The sequence below is a fragment of the Carassius gibelio genome, chromosome A18, assembly GCF_023724105.1.
Source record: "Carassius gibelio isolate Cgi1373 ecotype wild population from Czech Republic chromosome A18, carGib1.2-hapl.c, whole genome shotgun sequence".
NCBI classification, from domain to species: Eukaryota; Metazoa; Chordata; class Actinopteri; order Cypriniformes; family Cyprinidae; genus Carassius; species Carassius gibelio.
The window spans coordinates 27,891,314-27,906,279 of NC_068388.1; the positions used below are offsets into that span (position 1 = coordinate 27,891,314).

General features: G+C 40.0%; 2 long non-coding RNA genes across 2 annotated transcripts; both read left to right on the forward strand.

The window, feature by feature from the left end:
• Positions 1-6,868: 6,868 nt before the first annotated feature.
• LOC127934071 (uncharacterized) lies at positions 6,869-7,987 on the forward strand. The gene is made up of 4 exons (XR_008147698.1): positions 6,869-6,922; positions 7,542-7,574; positions 7,668-7,761; positions 7,843-7,987. It is a non-coding gene; the product is annotated as an uncharacterized LOC127934071 (long non-coding RNA).
• Positions 7,988-10,484: 2,497 nt separating this feature from the next.
• Positions 10,485-12,862, forward strand: LOC127934076 (uncharacterized). Its single transcript, XR_008147703.1, has 2 exons — positions 10,485-10,575; positions 11,611-12,862. It is a non-coding gene; the product is annotated as an uncharacterized LOC127934076 (long non-coding RNA).
• Positions 12,863-14,966: the final 2,104 nt, after the last annotated feature.

The following is a 14,966-nucleotide window of genomic DNA, read 5'->3' on the forward strand; positions in this document are numbered from 1 at the left end:
ATGGTGACTTTGTCACGTGATGATCTTCATCATTCAGCATTTTGAAAGACAGATCTGTCCGGAGTGCACTGTTGACTTCTGGAAAAGTCATTCTGTGTTTAAGATAAACACCTGTTTGAACACACTTGTCCACATCCAGTTCCTTTAATGAAAGCTCTTGCTGGCGCATCACAGATGACAGAATTGACATTCAAGAAGCACTGTTTCCCTTTGATGAAGAATCCTTTGCTTAGTTCTTGCAACTCACTGACAAGATCTTGTAAATATGCAACCAGACAACTTGGCTTTGAGACACCACAAACAGGGCAATGACAACTGGCTTTTTCACAACACCCTGTAGCAAGCCAAGGATTGGCCAGAACTGTACTGAGGAACTATTAAACAGAGGTAGTCCATCTACGTTCAGCTGCAATTTAAATTCATGCCTGTTTGGAATGTGAGACCAGATGCAATCCATGCTTTTTGCAAAAGCTTTCAAAATGCAGACATAGTGGTAAGTACCACCAGCAACAACTTGGATGCTGTAGGAGGTAGTGGTATGTAGAAGAGTTCTGGCATCCTTTGCTAGGAAAGGATGATGAACTCTCAAGATGGCCAGAAGTGCAGTCAAAGCTACTAAAGACACTCTGAAATGAACTGCCCAGTCGCACAAAGAGTCAATTAGTGATGTACAGATACAGATCCCCTGTAAAGACCTTGTCTCAGACGACCACCGGGACAAGACCACAGGAAACAGATGATTCTTCTGCACAATCTGACTTTGCTGCAGCCTGGAATTGAACTACTGGTTTTCGTCTGGTCAGAGGAGAACTGACCCCCCAACTGAGCCTGGTTTCTCCCAAGGTTTTTTTCTCCATTCTGTCACCGATGGAGTTTTGGTTCCTTGTCGCTGTCGCCTCTGGCTTGCTTAGTTGGGGTCACTTCATCTACAGCGATATCATTGACTTGATTGCAAGTAAAAACAGACACTATTTCAACTGAACAGAGATGACATCACTGAATTCAATGATGAACTGCCTTTAACTATCATTTTGCATTATTGAGACACTGTTTTCCAAATTAATGTTGTTCAGTGCTTTGACGCAATGTATTTTGTTTAAAGCACTATATAAATAAAGGTGATTGATTGATTGATTGACTATGTCATCATCACTCGAATCATCACGCGAATCATCTTCACTGTCAAATTTATGTGATGCCTGACCCTGATCACCCTGATTCTGGTCCTCCTCTGGTGATATTCACAGTGGCATTCTCTGCAGCTCCAGTGATCTGCATCTCATCAGGAAAGGAAGAAAATAAAGAACTCACCCTTTTCACTGCACGTTTTCTAAGACTACGTCTATCCATGTTTTTACCTTTTTCTTTCTCCAACCTAAGGAAAAATACAAGTGAGAAATAAACATTAACATTAACTAAATCATACACTTGTTTTAAAAACACTCATTTATTCACTGTGTATTGTAAATATATTAAACCATTGGTGCAACCAGTGTAAAGGTATATGCAAGCTCCATTATACTCAAATATTATGTGGAAGCTGATTACATCAAGATATTTACATTTATGCCTACATTTAATCATGACAGACACTTATCCAAACCAAGTTACAAATGAGCACAATAGAACCAAAACATGAACAGAATGTTAAGTAAGTGCTATGATATTTAAGTCAGGTAGCCTAGTTAATATTTAATAAAAAATAAATAAAAAAAAGATATATTATATATATATATATACCACCTGACCATGGGAAGAGTGGAGGCTGGTATCCGAGGACACATTGGAAGGGGGTGAGCCCGGTGGTGGATTGCTGGAGGGAGTTCTGAGCGTATTCGGCCCAGGGTAGGTACTGGCTCCAACAGTCCTGGTTACGGTGGCAGTAGATCCTCAGGAACCTCCCAAGCTCCTGTATCTTACGCTCCGTCTGGCCGTTGGTCTGTGGATGGTATCCGGAAGAGAGGCTGACGGACACCCCTAGAAGACGGAAGAAAGCAGACCAGACTCTGGAGATGAACTGGGGACCCCGGTCGGAGACGATGTCCTCAGGAATGCCAAAGTGGCGGAATACATTGTGGAACAGTGCCTCTGCCGCTTCAAATGCAGTGGGAAGCCCTTTGAGAGGGATGAGTTTACATGACTTTGAAAACCTGTCAACCACTACCAGCACACAGGTGTAGCCTTGAGAAAGAGGGAGGTCAGTCATGAAATCTATACCTATATGGGTCCATGGACGTTCAGGAATGGGCAGAGGCACCAGTTTACCCTCCGGGAGTCTTCTAGGGGTTTCTGCTATGGCGCAGACGGAGCATCCCTTGAGGTAGCGGACAGTATCCAGAGCCATCGATGGCCACCAGTAACGTTGTTGAAGGAGCGAGAGGGTCCGCCTCCTGCCTGGATGTCCAGATCCCGGAGAGGTATGAGCTAAGTCCAGGAGGGTAATCCGATGTTGAGGAGGGACGAAGAGTTTCCCTCCTGGACCTCCCGGCGGAGCAGGGTGTTGAAGGTTTTCTTGTTCAATCAGATGATCAATATTCCATTGGATAGGACTTACAATCATGGCTGGAGGGAGGATTGGTTCCGGAGATTCGGGTTCAGGATCTGCTTGATGAAGACGGGAGAGGGCATCAGCTCTATTGTTCTGGGAGCCAGGACGATAAGTGACCTTAAAGTTGAATCTCGTGAAGAATAAGGCCCATCTGGCTTGGCGATGGTTCAGTCTCTTAGCTTCACGGAGGTATTCCAGGTTCCGGTGGTCTGTTACTACCTCGAAAGGGAACTGGGCTCCCTCCAGCCAATGACGCCATTCTTCCAGAGCCAGCTTGATGGCCAGTAGTTCACGGTTACCTATGTCATAATTCTGCTCCGCCGGGGATAGCTTCTTCGAGAAGAAGGCGCATGGATGGAGTTTTGGAGGATCCCCCTGCCGCTGGGATAGGACTGCTCCGACCCCGGTTGATGAGGCATCCACTTCCACAATGAACTGTTGGTTGGGATCAGGGTGGACTAGGATCGGAGCAGTCTTGAAGGCCTGTTTGAGTAGGTGGAAAGCTTCTGTGGCTTCGGGGGTTCCAGGACAGAGACTTGGGCCGGTTCCGGAGGAGAGAAGTTAGAGGGGAGCTGAGTAAACTGTAGTCTTTGATGAATCTTCTATAGAAGTTGGCAAAGCCCAGGAAGCGTTGGAGTTCTTGAATGGAACCAGGTTGAGGCCAGTGTGTAATGGCGTCCACCTTCCCCTGGTCCATCTTCACGCCTTGTGGGTCGATGATGTATCCCAGGAACTGGACTGAGGGCGTGTGGAACTCACATTTTTCAGATTTGAGGTAGAGGTGGTGTTCCCGGAGTTTTCGGAGTACGAGTGTGACATGTTGGATGTGTTCCTCCTTGGATGTGGAGTAGATGAGGATGTCGTCGATGTAGACAATTACGAACTGGTTAAGGTATTCTCTGAAGACTTCATTCATGTAATTTTGGAAGAGGGATGGACTGTTGGATAACCCGTACGGCATGACCCTGTATTCATAGTGCCCGGAAGGAGTAATGAAAGCAGTTTTCCACTCGTCCCCCTTCCGGATGCGGATTAAGTTGTAGGCGCTCCTCAAGTCCAGTTTAGTGAAGATCTTTGCCCCGCGTAGTTGTTCTAATGCTGCTGGGACCAGGGGAAGAGGATAGCTGAATTTGATGGTTTGAGAGTAAGGTGGCGATAGTCGATACACGGCCTCAAGCCTCCATCCTTCTTGGCCACGAAGAAAAAGCTGGAAGCGGCAGGGGAAGTAGATGGTCGGATGAACTCCTCAGCGAGGGCCTCCTGTATGTACTCCTCCATGGCCTTCTGCTCCGGGATGGACAGTGGATAGACTCGTCCTTTTGGAAGGGTTGCTCCAGGCAGGAGGTCAATAGCGCAGTCCCATGGCCTATGAGGTGGAAGTTTCGTTGCCAACCGCTTACTGAACACATCCTGGAACGCCCGATATTCAGGAGGGATGATATGATCTACCTTGGTGTCGGGGCTCTCCACTGATGTGGACTGGACCGGTAGGGATGACTTCTTTATGGGAGTAATGACCTTGGGAATTTTAGCTGGAAGAGTGATGCAGGTAAGATGACAAGACTGTCCCCATTTCAGGATTTCACCAGTGGGCCAATGGATGTGAGGTTGGTGTTGATTAAGCCAGGGGCGTCCCAGGATGATGTCTGCGGTGGATTCCTCCAGCACCATGAGCGTGATGTCTTCCTCGTGCAGGAGTCCCACGCGGAGGATGATTGTGGGGGAGAAATGGTGGACACGACCCTTGCCCAGCGGCTTTCCCTGTATCGTCGTTATTTTGAGTTCGACGGGGCTTCGATGGTGTTTGGCACTTAGACGAGTTAATGTTTGCCGGTTGATGAAGTTCCCTGCCGAACCGGAGTCGATGAGGGCTTGTACTGAAACAGAAGAGTGGAGATGTCTTAGAGTAACCCAGGTTTTAGTCAGAGGAGCAGTTTGAGGCGGAATATGGATGGAGGCCGTACTGGACAGGATGGTAAGAGGTGTCCATCTCCCCCACAATAGAGACATAGCCCGGTGTTAATCCTCCGCTGACGTTCCGATGTGGAGAGGTGGTTTGAATCCACTTGCATGGGCTCAGGTGCTGGAGGAGCGACAGATGGTAAAGCGGACGGAGGAAGTACAGCGGGAGTGAGCTGATGACAGGCAGTGAGTCTCTGGGCAACTCTAATGGATTTCTGGATTAAACACTCAAGTCCCAGTGAGTCTTCATATACCACAATCAACCCTTGTATTTTGTCACACAATCCGTGGCGATATGCTGTAATTAAGGCAGTTTCATTCCAGCCGCTTATGTAAGCGAGTGTACGGAAGCGTACGGCATAATCACTCACGGATTCATCTCTCTGTTGGCGAATTGTAAATAGTTGATCATGGACAGATAATGCGGAAGTTTGTTGACCAAAGACGGATTTTAACTGAGAACAGAAATTAGTGACTGATCCAATGGCAGAGGAATTAGAGTCCCAGAGAGATTGAGCCCATTGGAGAGCTTTACCTGAGAGCAGGTTGATGATGAATGCGACTCGACTGCGTTCAGTGGTGAATAAATGAGCGTTGGATTCCATGTAGAGGGAACACTGTAGTAGAAACCCGCTGCAATCCTCCGCCGTGCCGCTGTATGTCGCAGGTTTGGCCATGGGACTCACAGGGGCAACTGAAGAAGTGACCGGCGGTGTAGCGATGATAGAACTGTTGACAGTCGGTGAAGAAAGTTGAGTTTGTTGTATTAGTGAGGACCGTACAGCGTGAACCAGTTCCGTGAAGGGATCCGCGGTGCGGTCCTCGCCTGTATCTGGAGAGCTCTGCATTGGGTCTGGTCTTCTGTCAGACACAGACGAGGACACAGAGGATTCAGTGAAACAGTGTTTAATATAAATCAGAGGTTTCAGACACAGGTGAATCTTGACACGTAGTAAACACGGAGACAACACAACTTTCCTTCAGGTGAATGGTGATGTAGATGGTGACTCAGACGAAGACGATGGTAGGAGGAATTCCGATGAGGATGAAGAGGGTAAGGCAGATCAGGTTGGTAGACGAATGTCGTTCAGGTTAGTGAGGAGATCGGTGCAAGACCAGACACTGAGTGATGGTGACTGGTGGCTTTATATGTGGTGCTGGTGATGATGCACAGGTGTTAGGAATTCTGGTGATTGGGGACGAGTGGGTGTGGCGTAAGTGTCCGATCCTGGGAGTGTAGCAGGTGTGGTTGTGACACATATACATAAATACACACTGTATATGTTTTTAAAATGGCACAGATTTTTAAATACCTGAAAGTACACTCTTAATAGTCAGTGAAGCATTATAAGGTGATATCTTGATAATCAAGTAATTTTAATAATGAAAGAACTTTAGTAATTATAATTAAAACTTGGAAACCGTATGAATGCAGACATTTTAACTAAATTTACAACTGATGGTGGTTCTTTGTTGATCATTCAGTGTTTCTGTAAAAAAGGGGAGGGTGGCTAGCAATAATACTGATAAGATGATAATAATAATAATAATAATAATAATAATAATAATAATACGAATTCTACTAATAAGAACAGTAATGGATTCATGAATATTAATCAGGTTGTCTGCATTCGGTCAAACTGATTTGCTCTGTAGGTGAGCACCAGCCAATGAGATTCCGCTTGCGCATTAGTTCCGCCCACTACAAAGGAACTCCGTTATTTCTACAGAAAAATACAACAAAGAATATCATTCTGCATGCAATTAGACTCTCTCGCTTGTGCTCTCTCTCAATCTCTCAATTTGCGCGTTTGAGAAAAAGCTACGGCGAGTGGTCCGTCTTCCCAGCAAAAACAGAACGTTGTGAGGACGTTGCCAGTTAGTCGTCATTTGGTCAGCGCGACATTACTTTATGGCAACGTTGTGAGGACGTCGTGGTAAAGTTCCATTTTTTTAAATCTTGGCTAACTTCCCAGAAACGTCGTGGGCACGTACTCAAAAGACGTCGCTAGTTAGTCCCATTGGGGACGTTGTAGCGACGTGGTCAGCTGGTCTTCAGATAACTTTTAATATTATTGCACTAGATGCATTATTATTATTAAGATACCATTTGAACAGCATATTCTTTGGGAAATATACAAAAAAATTAATCAAGCATGTTAAAATTATATATATATATATATATATATATATATATATATATATATATATATGCCATCAGTTTAAGTACAATAAAATAAACAATTTACTTAGCAAATGGTGATAATGTTTGTTAATGAAAGAGAGTACGGGACAAATTAACATTTAAACCTTAAACTAGCAGCACACGTCACTTTCTGAGTGAAGTGCGCGACGTGAGCGTGCCCGTCATTTTGTAACGGTCAACTTCCAGCAGACGGACACGGAGGAAAGGTAAGTCCTATAAATCTACTTTTATTCATAGATTTTAACTGATATAACGTTAAATGCCATCAAAGAGGAGTAGTGTTTTGTATTTTTGTAGGTTTTCTCTTTCAATTTAATAAATAAATGCTCTGTTTGGTTAATTAGCTCAAAGGCAGTCTCAGAGGTGGTCTAAGGTAACGGTAACTGTTAAAATCGAATATAACCTTAAGTTACCTGTTTTAAATTATTTGAAATTCATCACTATAAACTATACAGTATTAACTTTCTAATAATTAAATTTTTAACCGTAGTAACGTTAATTAGTTTGTTTGAATACCTGCTGCTCGAGCTTGATGATGCTCATGCTAGCCATGCTGTGAACTTGAATATAAACCGATATAACGTTAAATATAAAGTTTAACGTTAATTAGACCGAGGCTGCCGAAATCATGTTCAGTGTAACGTTATGTGGGATTAATAATTTCCCCTTTTCTCCCTCAAGTGGCAGGCTTGTAAATTCTGTCATCTGTTCATTATTGGTGTTGATGGTGTTTTTCACATGCATGCTTTTTAATGCTAGTTTAATTCTCAAATTGATCTGATACTTTAGTTTCACAAAAAGTAAACAAATTGTTCACTTTCTTAGGGCCTGACAACCACCAGTTGAGTCCATGATTCAGTGAGTTCCTTATAAGGAAATATATTTGTTACCACCTAGTAATTTAAATGTATTATTTATTGCTTTAAAATGAACACATATATTTATCATCAGGGGAAGAGACAGTCTGGGCAGCAGCAACAAGACAACTATTACAAGTAGAGATGGGTTTCAAGAACTGGTACTAATTTGGTTCCTGACTTGTTCGGTACTGAAAACATTTACATAAGTTACAGGATCAATAGTGCTGCTATCAGTATTCTTGTAACATTGATTCATTACCCTTTAGACACAACCACATATCCTCCAAATCATCTCTGCGTGGATGGCAGCAAGGATCCAGGATCAAGAGATCATTCTTCATGGAGACTGTTCCACAGGAAGCAGTTTCTCCTGGGTGAAAAACTAAACCTGGTTGTTTCAGCATCACTCAGGCAAGACTAAATACTTTTAAATTGATTTCAGTTGGTTATGTGTTTCAGGTCATCCTGACCATTCTGCTACATTCTGCTCCTACATTTCTCGTTGTTGAAAGATTTGTGCAGCGGTATCCAGACATATAACGCCCCATCACACGGGGCGTCAACGCCTCTCTTTTACTTTTAAATGAAGTGACGTCAAGGATGGTGAGATTAATTCTAGAAATTAATTCTAAATAGAAGTTGAAGACTTCTCAAGCGCCAATGCAGCCGTCCTCCAGTCAGAACATCTTATGCAAATACCCAAGCGCAGACGCAAGCCAATCAAGTGCATGCAATACCAGAAAACTAATGTGATTGGCTGTCACTATGAGAAGAGACAGTAATTCTGATCCGATATCAGTGTCGTTTTTTGCAAAAAAAAATTTAAATCAATTTTCTATACTTCTGTGTAGGGATGTCAATTGTCAATCATTTCCATGATTGATCGTCGTTTAAATTAATGATCAAATAATCGATTAATCGTTAACCTTAATGCTGCAAAGTCTATTGCAGTAACACCCAGTCACTGGTATGACAGGATGTGCAAAAGTGTGTGTGTGTGTGTATATGTGTGTGTGTGTGTGTGTGTATACATAAAAAAACTGTAAAATATATATTTTACAGTAAAGACCAAAAGTTTGGACAAACCTTCTCATTCAAAGAGTTTTCTTTATTTTTATGACTATGAAAATTGTAGATTCACACTGAAGGCATCAAGGGCTATTTGACCAAGAAGGAGAGTGATGGGGTGCTGCGCCAGATCACCTGGCCTCCACAGTCACCGGACCTGAACCCAATCCAGATAGTTTAGGGGTGAGCTGGACCGCAGACAGAAGGCAAAAGGGCCAACAAGTGCTAAGCATCTCTCGGGGAACTCCTTCAAGACTGTTTGGAAGAGCATTTCAGGTGACTACCTCTTGAAGCTCATCAAGTAGTAGCTCAAAGCAGTAATCAAAGCAAAAGGTGGCTACTTTGAAGAACCTACAATATGACATATTTTCAGTTGTTTCACACTTTTTTGTTATGTATATAATTCCATATATAATTCCACATGTGTTAATTCATAGTTTTGATGCCTTCAGTGTGAATCTACAATTTTCATATTCATGAAAATAAAGGAAACTCTTTGAATGAGAAGGTGTGTCCAAACCTTTGGTCTCAAACTGATATATATATATATATATATATATATATATATATATATATATATATATATATTAGACAGTTTCATCGGATGCACGCGCCTGGACCTAAGTTAACTTCCGGTCTGTGTTGTGTATATCGGTCTGGCTGCGGTGCCATCTACAAACGCAGTTAAAGGCAAGGTGATGAGTAGACTGAAGTTGGGCTCAGGTGGTTGTGCTGAGGGATGTTTCCCATACATTTATTTATTTTTGGAGACTCGCCACAATTTTAAAACTGATCGATTTTCAAAAAGGCTTCGTTGAATAAACATGAGTAACGTTACGTACTGCACGTTTAATAATTCCTAACATTTATATGTTTAAATATCAAAACGAGGCACAGGTGTTTTTATATCGCTGTATTTCTGAAGAAAGACTTGCATGTTATATGCCTGATAAAGCAGCATGTGAGCATAGCAGCTCTGCTTTGTTTACAGCTGTTACTGGGGAAACCTCTATTTCTCGCACTTTATGTCTATGCTTTAAAACATCTCCTGCTGGCAAAGGATGAATTTGCATTTTCATTAAGTCCGCCTGATCCACGCAGCAAACAAATTTTGTTTGTTATCAAAAAATATCTACTCTAGAGGGACTTGGCTGTTGTTATTGATTCTATTTGGAAGTCAACCGGTTAGGTTAGGTCCACAAAAGCGCGCATGCGCAGTAACGTTTGTTTATGTTGTTGCCGTTGAAACCGTCTATATATATATATGTGTGTGTGTGTGTGTGTGTGTGTGTGTGTGTGTGTGTGTATAATGTATGTGTGTGTAAAATACATTTCTTTTAAATTTATAGCACAGTAATTTAGGCAGCAACATGTGGTAGATGGGACAGAACAAGAATCTATCATTGTGCTAATGTATTATAATACGAAAGGGAATGGCTCCTATACAGCATGCAGCACGTAAACACAACCAGTGCGCAGAATGATGCACTTGAAGCAACACAGAGTCACAGCGTGTAGCATTACTCACAGAAATGTTCAAAACACCAAAGGAAGAGATATTGTTGTGTATTATATGTGTGCAATATTTTGAGCCTTTTCTTTTAACAGTTTTAAATATCAGTTATTGTGCGCTCTTGAAGAGAGTTTCATTGTTTTGACTGTAGAAACTAGGGCTGGGACGATACGCTAATCTGCCAATTCAATACTATCCCGATACTTGTGTGCCGATTCAATATATATTTATAATTATATATATATATAATTTAGCATTGTGATTATAGTTATATAACTATTGCAATTCGTGACTTATCCAAATTGTCTGTAAAATGATGTTTGTTTCTGTAGATTTGAGGGAAAGATTAAAAACAAGGAGGTCTGGGAATGACTGAAGGGAACTGACAGCAGTGAGGGAAGGAAGTTATCACCAGAATGTAAGTTCTTTGAGAATGTGTGCTTTGTTTATTACAAGTTGAGTTTTCATTTAAATGTGGCAATGTACACAACTGGTCAAAAGTTTTAAATATATTTTAAAAGTTTAATTTATTTCTATAATGCACAGCTATATTTTCAGCATTAATTACTCCAGTCTTCAGTGTCACATGATCTTCAGAAATCATTCTAATATGATGATTTACTGCTCAATAGATTTTTCTGATTATTATCAGTGTTGGAAACAGTTGTGCTGCCCAAACATTTTGTCTACACTACAGTTATATTTATTTATTATTTATTTTATTTATTTATTTTATTTGGGGGTGGTTGGCTAATAGCAAGAATGCATAAAATTGAAAACCAGTGGTAGAGAAGACTTTTGTAATTTTACAAAAGATTACCTTTTTTTCAATGTTTTGAACTTTGTGTTTTATAAAATAATAATGAAGAAAAAATTCAACTTTCCAGAAATGCTAAGTTTTCTTCCCCATCATTTCTAATATGGGGTGCGTTTCCCTAAAACCAACTTTGGTCACAAGTTCCTTCTTTACCAATAGAGTTCAGTGGAACTAACAACTGTAGTAAGCTAACTGCAGATGTGATTTACATCATGTATGTCATGAGCAGATGTACACTTTGATCTTAGTGGCAATAATGCGATTGGGTACATGTAAATGCACTGATTTGTGATAATCAGCAATGTTTCCCGATCAGCAAATCAGTATATGAAAAAGATCATGTGACACTGCAGACTGGAGTAAAGATACTGAAAAATTCAGCTTTGCCTCATAATTATTTCAATAAATATCTTTAAGTATATTCAAAAAAGAGTATGAAAACTGTTATTTCTTTCTTTCTGTTTTCTTTTTTTTTTTTTTTTTTTTACAATTACTTTAAAATTTTTTTTTATCAAATTAATCTAGCCTTGGTGAGTAGAAGAGACTTCTCTTGAAAACCATAAAGAAAAGATTCCAGATTTTTGACTGGTTGTGAACATACATGAGCAACATTAACAAGATGATCCTCCCTTTCAGCTCAGAGAAGGATGTTGACAGTGCAGGTCCAGGATGAAGAAGAGGAGGAAGAACACGTTTAACAATTTTCTCATAAGCTTGCCATGTGTTATAATAAAAACAATGAACATGGCTACAATAATAATATGCTAAATGTTATTAAAAGATTGCAGTTTGCAAGAAGTCTGAGTGTCTGACTCTACACTAGAGGAACTCTTTTCTGAAGAAGATCAGGTGCTGAGAAGAAGCCTTGTTCTACAGCACAACACTGCAAGCCTCCTGTCCTTCCCTCAGAAGAGCCTGTCTTCTGCTGCTGGGGTAAGAAACACCCTCTTCCTCTTCTCTATCAGCTGTCCAGCACCTAACTCTGCCTCCTCAGCACTGTCTGAAAGAGTCTTCTCCACAGTCAGTAATCACAGATCACAGATTCTTCTGAGAAAGTCGATATGCTCATTTTCTTAAAAAAAAATAGTTTTTTCGGGTGGGACAAATAATACAGGAGAGATGCTAGAAATCTCTATATTGTTCATTTTTCATATCTTTACGCTTTATGAATGTTTTTCTTCTGAGAAGCTCAAAAATTATGGTTCTTTGGTAATTGCTTTATTGTTTAGTTTTATCCTCTGATAGTGAGCACAGAGCCCTGATCATGACATGCAAGAAAAAGAAAGAAATCATGTCCATGATTTACTAATTCGTTCCCTCTATGTACTAAACGTGCACGATTACTTTTACATTTCATTGATTTGCTAAATCGTATGCACAATTTACTAATTCGTTCTCTTGATGTATAAATAGTGTACACGTTTTAGCAAATCGAGGGAATGAAATAGAAAATCGTGCGCATGAATTAGCCTAAATTTTTTCCTGCATGTCGTGTAATTAAAGCACATCACCATCAGACATTTATACCAGGAGCCTCATATATGACGCTCACAGTTTTACTTTGTGCAGTATCTCGGTGCAGTATCTGCTGAATTGTTTCATATCTATTTATCATGTATTTTTTGTTGCACTAAATTATGTTGTATCAATAAGTTTACTGATAATTATTTTTAATTTTTACTAATAACGTCATTAACCATCTCCCCATCTTTAAGACAAAAATTTTCTATTGTTTATATTGTGTAATCTATGAATTGATGTGTTTAGTTTTCTGTGCTCATAACTTAGTAACATTTTGCATGTTTAAAGAACAGGTGCGATGTTCAAAATGTTTTGGCTTCGTATTTGTACAAAGTAGTGCTGAATAAATATTGATTTGTGAATGAAAGCAGTGTGTTTTTGTCTATTTTATATTAGAATGTAATGTTTTTGTATTTGTTTGCATTGCATGTATGTAATTAATGTATTAACTATGAATCCCCTATAATTAGATTACAATTAGATTTCATAAGGTTTATTTTTTGCACCAGAGATGGATTGAGTTTATTAGTTCTTTATGTATTTCAAGGTAATGGTGAGGTGAAAATATGAATTACCAATATGATCCTGTAATGTCACGTCCTCATAACGTGCCAGTTTGGTCGTCAGGACATACTCATCACGTTCCAGCGACGTTCCACTATAACGTGGCCATGACGGATATGGGAATCACAAAGTTACGTCACTGGAACGTTATGTGGTACGTCGCTGAGACCAATATGGTATTTTATAGGAACGTCCTCATAACGTGACAGTTTGGTCGTTGGGACGTACTCATCACGTTCCAGCGACGTTCCACTATAACGTCGCCACGACGGATATGGGAATCACAAAGTTACGTCACTGGAACGTTATATGGTACGTCGCTGCGACCAATATGGTACTTTATAGTAACGTTCTCATAACGTGCCAGTTTGGTCACTGGGTATGGAAAGCCAAATGGGTCAGAATACGCGTGCTTTTCAACGCGTATTAATTTTAAAACGCCGTTTTCATAACGCCGCCAGGCGTTAAATAAGCGCCATTACGCGTTAAGTTAACGCCAGACGCCACCACGCGTTAAAATAACGCCACACGCCGATAGACGTTAAGTTAACGCGACACGCCACTTAAGATGCAGATTTATTTACTCATCTACATGGACACACCTCTCATGGCTACAAGGACTCTACGGCAAGTCAGAGCATCCAGTTTGCAAGAGCGCGAAGATGGCTAGCCCTTACAATTATACATATAGCTTTTGTCTCATAAAGTTATCACCCCAGGCATGAATAAGTGCAAATTTGGAAAAGATTTTATTCAACAGTTAAATTAATAAGAAAGTAATATTATTATTGTATTATTATATTATATTTTGAGTAGGCTATCATTTCAATTTAATAAATAGTTGGCGATAGTTTCACAAAAATAGAAAATCTGTTTATTTACATTTACATTTACATTTACATTTACTCAACCTAATGTTGTTTCAAACCTTATGCCTGTATTGCGTTTGAGGAAGATATTTTGAAGAATGCTGATAACCAAACTGTTTTAGTCTGTAAATATATTACGATTCCGATGCAGCTTCTGAAACAAAAGTAGAGCATATGTAACTCTAAATTAAATATCATTTTTCTTATATATATATATATATATATATATATATATATATATATTTATAAACATAAACTGAAATGATAATCATAGCTGAATTAAGCAGAACTGCAGAGCTGACCCCCACTAAAAATAGACTTATGGGAGTCCCCCCTGATATTTTGTATTAGCATCAACAACACAGGCAAATCTGAATAATAATAATAATAATAATAATGCAATTAGGATAGTAAATAAGATTAAACAGACGGAGTATGGGGATTGAATGAAGGCAGTAAATGTTTATTGGTTCACCTCAGATCGTGAAAGCAGGCTGCAGTATTGTCATTCATCATAACAAACAGTGTAGAGATGACTCCCTCGGAAGAAATCCTGCAGGCGCCCCTGAACATATGGACTTAAATTTCAGGAACACTTAATTTGCTCTATTTCTTAAAAACAAATTCAAACAAAGTCACAGCTGATCGCGGTGCATCTCCAAACAAACACACAGCTGTTTCTGAACAACGTTTATGAATGAATCTGCATTTTAGAACAAATCTAGCGAGTCAATGATTTACCCATCACCCATTCATAAAGAGAGTCATTTGCTTTGTGATTCATTGATAAGGCAGTGACATGCTGCCACCTACTGTCGGTTTCAGTTTCATTTGAAAGTATAAATGAGTCATTTAAATCGTTTAATATTTCCATTTTCAAAACTTTATATTTTAAACATTAATTTCATTACATCGTTCTTATGAAATACATTAACGCCACATCCAAGTCTTCTCAAAAAATCTGCATAATCCTTAATGCAACAGCAGAGTTCTGTGTCTTGCAAGGCTGAAATGTTGATGCTGATTTCATTTGACTGG